Below are 12,607 nucleotides of genomic sequence, written 5' to 3'. Positions count from 1 at the left end.
GATCTGTGATGTCCAGTAATTGTCCCTGCAGCACCACCCAGGACAACTCCAAGTCCTGAGAATGCCTCCACATCTCATCTCTTACTCCCATTCCCCGCACCCAGCAGCCACCATGGCGACTTTTTCCACACCAATGCCACATTTTCTCGATTACTAACCACAATAGTTCATGAATAGAATATCAGTAAGTCCACTCTAATCCTTACTGTATTCCTCCATCCTGTGGACCTTGGATTGGTTGTGTCCATTCCATATCCATGTCAAGAGGGGGCTTAGATTCCACATGGATACTGGATGCAATCCTTCTGCTTTCAGGTGTAGGCACTCTTGGCTCCATGGTGTGGTGGTTGACATTCTTCAACTCCATGTTAGCTGAGTGGGGTAAGTCCAATAAACCAGAGTGTAGGAGCTGACATCTGTTGAGGCTCAGGGCCTGGCTATATTATGGTCGGTCCAGAGATTCAGATCCCCTAGATATATCTTAAACCCCAGCACCAACTACAATTCTGGTAAAATAACAGGAAAGGCTTGTGAAAAGAGATCCCATCTGAGTCCAGCTCCATTACACAGAAACACCAACTCCAAAGAAGGGCCAACTGACATGGCACTGAACTCCATCTGCCATGACCATAGAACCTGTGGGTCTCTTTAGCCCTCAGAAGAACCTATACCTGGGGTTGTATCTACTTTATCTGTCTCTGAGACTCTGCTCAGGTGTGCATAAGGTGTGCATATGATTAGGGCTTTAATTGGCCCTAACCCTAACCCCTTGGTGGGTGGGGACTCACAGATAAAAGACATGGCAAAGGACAGAGTTGAGAGTTCTTAATGTTGGTATTTTGATGTTGGAGTTTGATGCTGGTCTTAAGCTGGAGCCCCAGGGAGAAAGACAGAGTCATTTGCCTGATAGTCTATAGCTGACCTTGAGGACAGAGGCAAAGCCTAGAGAGCCTCATAGTCTACAGCTGACCTTGTGGAGAAAACAGAGTAGCTGAGCCCAGAGGAACCCAGGAAGCCTGAACCCTCACAGACATCGGCAGCCATCTTGCTCCAACATGTGAAAATAGACTTTGGTGAGGGAAGTAACTTATGCTTTACGGCCTGGTATCTGTAAGCAGCTACTTCAAATAAATACCCTTTATAAAAGCCAGCAGGCTTCTGGTATTTTGCATCAGCACCCCTTTGGCTGACTAAGACAAATCCCAATAAAAATTCCACCAGCATTTTTAATAAATGGAAAATATGATTATCAAGTTTATTTGGAAGGGTAAGGGGTCCTGAATAGCCAGAAACATCTTAAAAAGGAAAAGAAAAGTTGGAGGACTCTCACTTCTGGACTTAAATCATATTACCTAGCTACAATGGTAAAAACAGCATGGTATTGGCATAAAGACAGACACATAGACCAATGGAACAGAACTGATGGTTCAGAAACAGACCCTCACATCTATGGTCAAATGATTTTTTACTAGCCTGTCAAACCCACCCAGTTTGGGCAGTCCATTCAACAAATACTGAAGGAACTGGATATCTGTAGCCAAAAGAAGGAAAGAGGAGCCCTATCACATCTTATACAAAAAGTAACTCAAAATGGATCAAAAACCTAAATATGAAGGCAAGAACCATAAAGCTTCTGTAAGAAAATGTAGGAAAATATCTTTAAGACCTGGTGGTTTGTGGTGGATTCTTAAAGTAGGTAAAAGGAGAGCTAAGATGGACTGCTGATGTTTAATGTATGTAGAAGTTTTACTTAACTTTACTGTAAAAGTGTAGCAATGTACAGAGTTGATGGTAACACATTATAGTGAGTAACAGCTTGTTTATAAATGAGAATGTGGCTGAAAAGGGTAGTCTAGGGATGTAAATTCCAATTGACAGAAATCTAGAGATTAATCTCAAGACTGAATAACATAGTAAACCCAGAGGTGGATGAGAATTGTGGTTGTGTGTCCTTTGTGAGCTAGAGCAGATGTACGTCACTATTGCAGGGTGGTGGGGATGTGGAGAAATATGGGAAAGACACAACTTTGATCTATGGACTGTGAGCTAGGGACTGTGATTAACACCAATACTGTAATATTCATGCATCTAGGCCAAAGATGTACTGAGCTGATAATGGGGGAGTATAGAAAAAGTGTGCCAAATGTACGCTATGAACCTGGTAATAGTGTGATGATATTATCTCACAATCTGTAACAAATGTTCCAATGTGGTGTGGTGTGTTGATAGAGAGGTCTTGTATGGGAATTCTGTGCATGCGCATGATTATTTTTTAAGTTTACAATTTCTGTCATAAAAATATATTTAAAAAATAATAATATGGTAGGTTAGGGGAAATACACCAAATGTAAGATAAAGACTATAGTTAGTTGTAAGATTTTGACAATGTTCTTTCATAATTTGTAACCAGTGTCTTACAACAATGCAAGATATTGGTGGTAGGGTGAGGTATGAGAGCCTTGTATGATATTATGTATGTTTGTTTTGTAACTTCACAACTATTACTATACACTTATTGTTTATGTACGAGTGGATATACTTCAATAAATTTTAAAAAGCAAATTCAAAATGGATCAAGGACCTAAATATAAAAACTGGAACCATAAAACTCTTAGGAGAAAATGTAGGGAAACATCTTCAATATTTTGTGGTTAGTGGTGGTTTCTTGGATCTTACACCCAAATCATGAGCCATAAAGGAAAAAAATAGATAAATGGACTGCCTCAAAATTAAATACTTTTGCTCTTCGAAAGACTGTCAAGAAAGCAAAAAAGGCAGGCTACTCAATGGGATAAAAATCTTCAGAAACCATATATCTGATCTTGTTATATAAAGACATTACACAACTTAATGACAAGCAACCTTATTAAAAATGGGCAAAAGAATTGAACAAACATTTTTTCCAAAGTGGAAATACGAATGGCCAAAAGACACATGAAAAGAGGTCCAACATCACTAGCTATTAGGGAAATGCAGATCAAAACTAAAATAAGATATCTCACACCATGCAGAAGGGCCATTATTAAAAAAAGAGATGGGAAACGGACTTTGGCTCAGTGGTTAGGGCGTCCGTCTACCACATGGGAGGTCCGCGGTTCAAGCCCCGGGCCTCCTTGACCCGTGTGGAGCTGGCCCATGTACAGTGCTGATGCGCGCAAGGAGTGCCGTGCCACACAGGGGTGTCCCCCATGTAAGGGAGCCCCACACGCAAGGAGTGCACCCATGAGAGCCGCCCAGCGCGAAGGAGGGAGCAGCCTGCCGAGGAATGGTGCCACCCACACTTCCCGTGCCGCTGACGACAACAGAAGCGGACAAAGAAACAAGACGCAGCAAAAAGACACAGAAAACAGACAACTGGAGGGGAGGGGAATTAAATAAATAAAAATAAAAAAAGTAAAAATAAATCTTAAAAAAAAAAAAGAGAGAAAACTTCAAATGCTGGAAAGGATGTGGAGAAATAGGAGCACTTCTTCAATATTGGTGGGAGTGTAAAAAGTGCAACCTCTGTGGAAGAAAATTTGGCGGTTTCTCAGGAAACTAAATATAGAATTGCCATATGATCCAGCAATCCTGCTACTAGAAATACATTCAGAAGAAGTGAAAGCAAGGACACAAACAAATATTTGCACACTGGCATTCATAGTGTCATTATTTACAATTGCTAAATTATGTAAACAACCTATGTCCATTAACTGATGAAAAGATACTACAAGAAAAGAAAATTGCAGTCCAATTTCTCTTATGAATATAGATGCAAAAATTCTCAACAAAATACTTGCAAATCTAATCCAACAGCATATCAAAAGAATTATGCACCATGACCAAATGAAGTTTTATTCCAGGTACACAAGGGTGGTTCAACATAAGAAAATCAATTAATGTAATACACTACATTAACAAAATGAAGGGGAAAACACATGTTTATCTCAATTGATGCAAGAAAAACCATTTGGCAAAATTCAGCATCCTTTCCTATAAAATCACGTAGAAAAATTGGAATTGGGAAGCAGGTATGGCTCAATGGATAGAGCTTCTGCCTACCATATAGGAGGTCCAGGGTTCAATAACCAGGGCCTCCTGGCCCACGTGGCGAGCTGGCCCACATGGAGTGCTGCCATCGCGCAAGGAGTGCCACTCCGCACAGGGGTGACCCCCACACAAGAAGTGACCCCCATGCAAGGAGTGCTTGCCTCGCGCAGGAGTGCAGCCCGCCCAGGAGTGCTGCCACCCACACGGAGAGCTGACACAGCAAGATGACACAACAAAAAAGAGACACAGAGAAGAGACAATATGAGACACAAAGAACTAGGGAGCTGAGGTGACGCAATAGAATGATCACCTCTCTCCCACTCCAGAAGGTCCCTGGATGGGTTCCTGGAATTGCTAATGAGAATACAATAGATACAGAAGAATACCTAGTGAATGGACACAGAGAGCAGACAACAGGGCAGGGCAGAGGGAGAGAAAAAAAAATTGGAATAGAAAGAAACATCCTCAGCATGATTTAGGTCATATATGAAAAATCAATAGCTTACATCATACTCAGTGTGAAAATCTGAAAGCTTTCCTTCTGAGATCTGGAATAAGACAAGGATGCCAATTGTCCTGAAAAATCTACAACAAACAAATTCAGCAAACTGTCAGGGTACAAGATCAACAAGCAAAAATCAGTAGTGTTTTCATATACCAGTAATGAGCAAGCTAAAGAGCAAATCAAAAAAACAAAATTCCGTTTACAATACCAACTAAAAATATCAAATATCTCAGAATAAATTTAACCAAGTATACAAAGGACTTATACACAGAAAGCTATAAAACATTGCTAAAAGAAATCAGAGTTGACCTATATAAATGGAAGAACATTCTGTGTTCATGGATTGGAAGACCAAATATCATTAAGATGTTAATTCTACCCAAATGATGAACAGATTCAACAAAATTCCAATAGCCTACTTTGCAGAAATGAAAAAGTCAGTTGTCAAATTTATTTGGAAGGGTGTGGGGCCCTGAATAACCAAAAACATCTTGAAAAAGAAGAACTAAGTTGGAGGACTCATACTTCCTGACTCTAAAAGCATATTACAGGGAAGTGGTTGTGACTCAACTGATAGAGCATCTGCCTACCGTAAGGAAGGGTCCAGGGTTTGATACCCAGGGCCTCCTGACCTGTGTGGTGAGCTGGCCCACACGCAGTGCTGATGCACGCAAGGAGTGCTATGCCATGCAGGGATGGCCCCTGCATAGGGTTGCCCCATGCGCAAGGAGTGCACCCTCAAGGAAAGCCGTCCCACACGAAAAAAAAAGCGCACTTGCCTAGGAGTGGTGCCGCACACACGGAGAGCTGATGCAGCAAGGTGATGCGTCAAAAAAAAAAAAAAAAAAAAAGCAACACAGTTTCCTCGTGCTGCATGACAAGAATGCAAGCGGATACAGAAGAACACAGAGCAAATGGACACAGAGAGCTGACAACGGGGGGAAGGGGAGAGAAATAAAATAAATCTTTAAAGAAAAAATAAAAAGCATATTACAGGGGTATGGCTCAGTGGTTGAGCACGTGCTTCCCATGTATGAGGTCCCAGGTTCAATCCCTGGAACCTCCTTTAAAAAAAAGCATATAACAAATCTATAGTGGTCAAAACAGCACAAGGATAGATTTATTGACCAATCTGACCAATGTAATCGAATTCAGAATTCAGAAATAGACCCTCACACCTATGACAACTGATTTTCGACAAGGCTGCCAAGTCCATTCAACTGGGAAAGAATAGCTCTTCAACAAAAGTTGCTGGGAGAACTGGACATCCATAAGCAAAAGAATGAAGGAAGACCTTTACCTCACATCTTACACAAAAATTAACTCAAAATGGATCAAAGACCTAAATGTAAGAGCCAGGATTATGAAATCGGAAGAAAATGTCAGGAGGCATCTTCAGGGACTTGTAATAGGCAATTGTGTCTTACACTTTATACCAACATCACAAGCAACAAAAGAAAAAAAATAGATAGATGCAACCTCCTCGAAATTAAAAACTTTTGTGCATTAAAGAACTTTACTATGAATGTGAAAAGGAAACCTACTGAATTGAGAAAATATTTGGAAACCACATATCTAATAAGGGTTTAATAGCCAGAGAATATAAAAAAATCCTACAACTCACTAATAAAAGACAAACAACCCAATTAGAAAATGGGAAAAAGACTTGAATAGACATTTCTCCAAAGAAGATATACAAGTGACTAAAAAGCACTGAAAGATCCTCAACATAACTAGCTATCAGGGAAATGCAAATAAAAACCACAATGAGGTATCAATTCATACCCACTAGAATGGTTACTATTAACAAATCAGACTATTATAAATGTTAGAGAGGATGTGAAAAAACAGGAACTCTCATTCGTTGCTGGTGGGAATGTAAAACGTTGCAGCCACCACAGAAGACAGTTTGGCAGTTCCTCAGGAAGCTAACTATAGAATCACCATATGACCTGGAAATCCTGCTACTAGGTTGTATTAGTCAGCCAAAGGGGTGCCAAAGCAAAATACCAGAAATTTGTTGGTTTTTATAAAGGGAATTTATTTGGGGTAGGAGCTTACAGATACCAGGCAGTAAAGCGTAAGTTACTTCCCTCACCAAAGTCTATTTTCACGTGTTGGAGCAAGACAGCTGTCGACGTTTTTGAGGGTTCGGGCTTCCTGGGTTCCTCTGGGCTCAGCTCCTCTGTTTTCTCCACAAGGTCAGCTGTAGACTTTCAGGTGAATGGCTCTGTCTCTCTCCCTGGGGTTTCTGCCATGTCTAAAGAGTCATTTCTATTCTTCTATGTTCTTCTCCTGGCTCAGGTCCTCTCTTCCCAGGTCTTGCTTCTCTTTCCTCTATGTGCTGACTTCCTGGGGCTCCAGCTTAAGACTTCAGCATCAAACTCCAACATCAAAACTCCAACATCAGAAACCTTCAACTTTGTCCTTTGCCATGCCCTAGTGACGTGGCCCAATCAAAGCCTCAATAATAACTCAATCACACCTAGATACAGATCAGTTTACAAACATAATCCAATATCTATTTTTGGAATCCATAACCATATCAAACTGCTACGTAGGTATATAACCAGAAGAATTGAAAGCAGTGACTCAAACATATTTGCATCCTGGTTATCATAGTGGCATTATTCACAATTGCTGAAAGATGGAAGCAACCCAAGCGTCCATCAACTGATAAATGGATCAACAAAATGTGGTATATACATGCAATGGAGTTGTATTCAAGTCCTGATGCATATGACAACATGAATGAACCTTGAGGACATTATGCTGAGTGAATTAAGTCAGACACAAAACGGCAAATATTGTATGAACTCACTGCTATGAACTAATTACAGCAAGCAAATTCATAGAGTTAGAATCTAGAATATAGGTTACTAGGGGATAGATTGGCAGTAGAAAACGGGGATCTGATGGTCAATTTGTACAGAATTTCTATTTAGTTCAATTGGAAATGTTTGGAAATGGATGGTGGTGATGATAGTACATCATTATTCTGCGTGTAATTAACAGTGCTGAATTATGTATGTGAATGTGGTTGAAAGGGAAAGTTTGGGGTCATATACGTTACCAGAATGAAAGTTACACAATAAAATATGGGACTGTGTAACACAGTGAGTCCTGTTCTGGAGGTGGAATCAATAGTACAAGCATAAGAATGTGCTTTCATGAATTATAACAAATGTACAACACTAATACAAGGTGCTAATAAAAGGATGGTAAATGGGGAAAAATACACCTAATGTAAACCATGAATGATAGTTAAGAGTATAACTTTAATATTCTTTCACCAATTGCAATAAAGGTACCACACCAATGCAAAGTATCTACAATAGGGGGGTACATTGGAACATTGTATTTTTTACATAACTTTTCTGTAAACCTACAACTTCTCTAATTTAAAAAAAATAATTTTTAAAAAACCATTATGCTGAGTAAAAGAAACCAGACACCAAGTATTACATATTGTACGATTCCATTTATATAAAATGTAAATATAAATAAATCTATAGAGACAGAAAAAGATCAGCTGTTATGTAGGGTTGGGGAAGGATAGAAGGATTGAGAAGTGACTGTTAAGGAGCATGGAGTTTTCTTTTTGGAGTAATGAAAATTTTCTAAAATTGATTGTAGTGATGAATGCACAATTCGGAGTATTCTAAAAGCCATCGGTTGTACATTTTGGATGGATTTTATGGTATGTGAATATATCTCAAAAAACTGTTTTTAAAAAAATATCTGGAATATGCAAGAAATTTGAGTAGAGGTGGCCAGGGGTTGGAGGCTGGAGGAATAGGGAGTTAATGCACAATGGGTATAAGGTTTCTGTTTGGGGAGTTGAAAAGTTTTAGTAATGGAAGGTCATAAGAATTCCACATTATTTTGAATGTGATGAATCCACTGAATGGTATGTTTGGGAGTGGTTGAGATGGGAGGAAAGTTTATGTTGTATGTATGTTCTCACAATTGAGAAAAGAAAGAAAGAAAGAGAAGCTAAAGTGATAATGACATATAAAGGCAATATGTGCTCTAGGATAGGATCTAACAAGGGAGAAGCCTCAAAAGGACACTATTGGGACATACATAAAAACTGGAATATAGACTGTAAGCTTTATAACAATGTTAAGTTTCTTGAACTTAATAACTGTACGTCATGTGGATACTTAAGTGAATATCCTTGTTCTTAGGAAATGTACATGGCAGTATTAATTGTACAAGGAACTTGATGTTTTCAACCTACAATCAGATGTTCCAAAAATGGATTGATAGACAGGCAGACAGACAGATGGATACATGATAGAATGATATGGCAAATGTGGCAAAATGTTAGAACTGGTGGATCTGGATATCTGGGGGAGTAGGGTATGTGATATACATTTTTAAAGCTGTCCTGTAAGTGTGAAAGTATTTCAAAATAAAGTTTAAAGTTGAAAAAGGGAAAAAGCATGCATTTAAATATTAATCGATTTTTTTCCAAAATATTACAACACTTACACATGTCAAAATTAACAAAGTTTCCATCTAGATTTCCTTTTTGCAAAATTTTACATCTATTCATCGGGGCTGAGCTTAGGGGGTAGCCTTGCTTTGCAGATGTCTTGTATGTGTATTTAGCCAGCCTATTGGGTAATCCTGGCTCCCATAAACTTATGGGTTTGGGGCTCCTGCCATGACTTGAGAGTGGCTGGCCAGAGGGATGTGGTAAGCCCCGGGAAATGGCAGAGCTCTATAAGAAAAGAGGGTTCAGAGGGCTTGTGTGGCCCATATTCCACCCACCCATTGGCCACAGTCAAAAGAGGGTTGGACTAGGCTCAAGGGGATGGAGGGAGTAGTCTTCAGATGTCTTGAAGAATTAGGATCTTCCATCCAAGGTTTAGACAACACTGTTTTTTTTAAGATTTATTTTATTTATTTCTTCCTGCCCCCTTGTTGTTTGCATTTGCTGTGTCCATTTGTTGTGTTCTAGTCTTCTCTTGCTAAGAGGCACTGGGAACCGAACCTTGAGACCTCCCACGTGGGAGGGAGGTGCCTAATCACCCAGCCACCTCCACTCCCTGCTCTGTTCCATCTCTCACTGTGTTTTCTTGCTGTCTCTAGGTTGCGTCATCTCACTGCGTCGTCTCACCGTGCCAGCCCGTCGCGTCAGGCTCACCATCTTGCTCATCCAACCTGGACCTCCCATGTGGTAGGCGGGTCACCTGAGCCACATCCGCTTCCCACTAATGTTTTAATCTAGAACAGGAGCCAGCCAACCTCAGCCCATGAGCAGGTCACTTTCATTGAAAATAGAGTTTTATTGGAATGCAACCACAGTAATTTATTTACATATTGTCTATGGCTGCTTTTGTCCTACCAAGGCCAAGTTGAAAAGTTTCAACAGAGACCACATGGCCGGCAAGTCTAAACTATTTACTAATTCCCCTTCAGAGGAAAAAGTTGCCAACCCCTGGATTGAAAGAGACAAAGGCCCATCCAAGATAGCTCAAGCAAAGGATTCTGTGGTCAGAACGCAACAGGGAATGTCCTGGATGACAAGGACTTGAGCCAGAGAGAAATCAGCCTTGGGAGCCCAAAAATTCTAACTGCAGGTCTTTCCTGTGGGGCTGTTGCTTTTCTCTGTTTCTTCTGTTCTCTTCACTGTCTGCTTTCCTTAACTTGCCTGCCTTCCCTTAGTTTGCACCTGGCCCCTCAGGGCTGCCTTGACCCCTTCTGCACTGTGGCAGTTCTCAAACCACCTCTCAGCCTTGGTTTCCATTGCTAACAGCCCAAGCCTCTCAGGTGCCCAATTTTAAACTCCTAGGGGAAGAATTTGTTTGGTCCAAACCATCTTTTCAAGCCTCATGTATCTCAAAGATTGCTGGCCAACCTGTGGCTAGTCAGGAGCCTACCCCTGGATCCTCATCAGTGAGCACAGAGCGTTGTTACAAGGAAAATAATTTTTTGTCCACTCAGCAGGGGCAGGAGGCATGGAAGCCTCCATTAAAAGGCCTCCCTTAGAAGTAAATGAGGCAGGGCAGATGCCAGAACTTAGGTAACTCAACTTGTGAGGGACCTGGGCTTTTCTTAAAGAGGAATCTTCAGGAAGCGAATGTGGCTCAAGTAGTTGGGTGCCTGCCTACCACATGGGAGGTCCCAAGTTCAGTTCCTGGTGCCTCCTAAAGAAGATGAGCAAGATGGTGAGCTGATGTGATGGGCTGGCATGGCAAGCTGATGAAACAAGATGACGCAACAAGGTGACAAAGTGAGATGATGCAACGAGGAGACATAGGAAACACAATGAGAAACACAACAAGCAGGGAGCAGACACGGCTCAAGTGATTGGGTGCCTCCCTCCCACATGAGAGGTCCCACGTTTGGTTCTCAGTGCCTCCTAAAAAGAAGACAGCAGACAGCAAGTGCAAAACAACAAGGGAGGGAAAAATAAATAAAGTCTTAAAAAAAAAAAAAGGGGGACTCTTCTAGCTCTCTTATTCACCATATTGACCAAAAAGCCAAAAGGTGAATCATCAACATGCCCTCTAGGAGAAGGAGAATAGAACCCACCTGAAGTTTGCAGATGGGTATCAGGTCAGCAGAACTCCAAGCCCATTTGAGGGAGGGACCAGCCAGAACGGCCGTGGCAGTGGGTGGGATTTCAGAACTTAGAGCCTTGTCCTATCTGGACTGGCAGGAGAAGGGGCAGAAAGAAATCCAGCCTGGCAGACTCTGTCCTGGTCCTGCCACTAACGAACTAAGTGACAATGAGCATATGGCTTTCCTTCTTCCCATCCTACCCCAGCTTCAGTTTCCCATTTGCTCAAATGATGAGGTTGAATGAGATCAGTGGCCTACACCCTGCATCGAAATCCCCAGGAGGGCTTGTTGAAACCGAGATCCCTGGGTCCCGCCTCCAGCCGAGACAGTGGGGCTGAGGAGGAGGCCCAAGAACGGACCTTCCCAATAGAGACCCGGGGGAAGCTGCGCAGTGATCAGGCCCACCCTTTGAGAACTACTTCCAGCCCACGTGCTGCATCTCGTCTACAGCGAGGGCGAGGTTTGAGCTGCCCGGCCAGCGGCGGAGCGTGCACTGCGGGCCAGGGAAACGTCTTGGATCAGGAGGCCTTTCCTAAACCTGGTGCTGAACGGACTGCACCTCCGCCCCCCACCTTTCCTGCCTCTCACCACCACAAGGGCCGTTTTACCGGAGTTCTGGGCTCCAGAAACACCCAGCCGCCTTCCCAGCCTGCTGGAAAATGTTGACTTTCTGTTTCTCCCTTGGCCAACTTTTGCGGGTAGCATGGCTCCCCGACACGTAGGCCACACAATTGGCTCTCTCAGCCCACTTCCTCCAAGGTGATCCCATGTCGCTCTGCTGTCCATGATAAACAGCTCCAGACTGGGCAGCCTCAGCCCGGGGGAGAGCCAGCTGCTGTGGATCTGGAAAGTTCCCCGCAGGCAGAGAGATGGCAGCGGCTTCTCTGCCCAGGCCGGGGCCAAGCCACAAGCTGCGAGGACGACTCAGAGCCCAGGCCTCCAGCTGGCACTGCAAATTGCCCCTACAGGGTCCAGCAAGGTCTGAGGGAGCCAGAGGACCTGTAACTCTGAGTGACAGCCGGGAGGCGAGACACCTTCACCATCCTGTAAGTCACTAAGAGGTTTCTGAAACAGGTGGCTCAAATTTCCTTGAAAACCCAGAATAATCCCCCATTTGAAGTGTGTGCGGATCTTGTTGTCACCACCTAGTATTAATGGGCAGGCACCTCAGGAGGAAAAAGGGGTTTTCGGCTGCATTTTTGCACAGTGACTTGCCTGACAAGCTCAATAAAAGCTTAAACAAATATTTAAAAACACACAGAAAGTCAGGCTGGTTTAAATTAACTTCCCAAGCACTTCACCTACTGTAGGAAGAAATTATAATAAAATGTCAGAGCAAAAATAAACCATGCATGGAAATAAAAATAAAACATAAAATGCCCTCTTACAACTAACTGCTCAGTACGATTTAGCTCGTAACAACATATCATTGTACATGAAGTTTTCATAGTCTGAAAGTGTATTTGGGCATGAGGAATGTTGACTTTGAAAAATTCA

This window comes from Dasypus novemcinctus, chromosome 2 (assembly GCF_030445035.2).
Source record: "Dasypus novemcinctus isolate mDasNov1 chromosome 2, mDasNov1.1.hap2, whole genome shotgun sequence".
In the NCBI taxonomy this organism is placed as follows: domain Eukaryota; kingdom Metazoa; phylum Chordata; class Mammalia; order Cingulata; family Dasypodidae; genus Dasypus; species Dasypus novemcinctus.
This window is presented reverse-complemented; position numbering follows the sequence as displayed.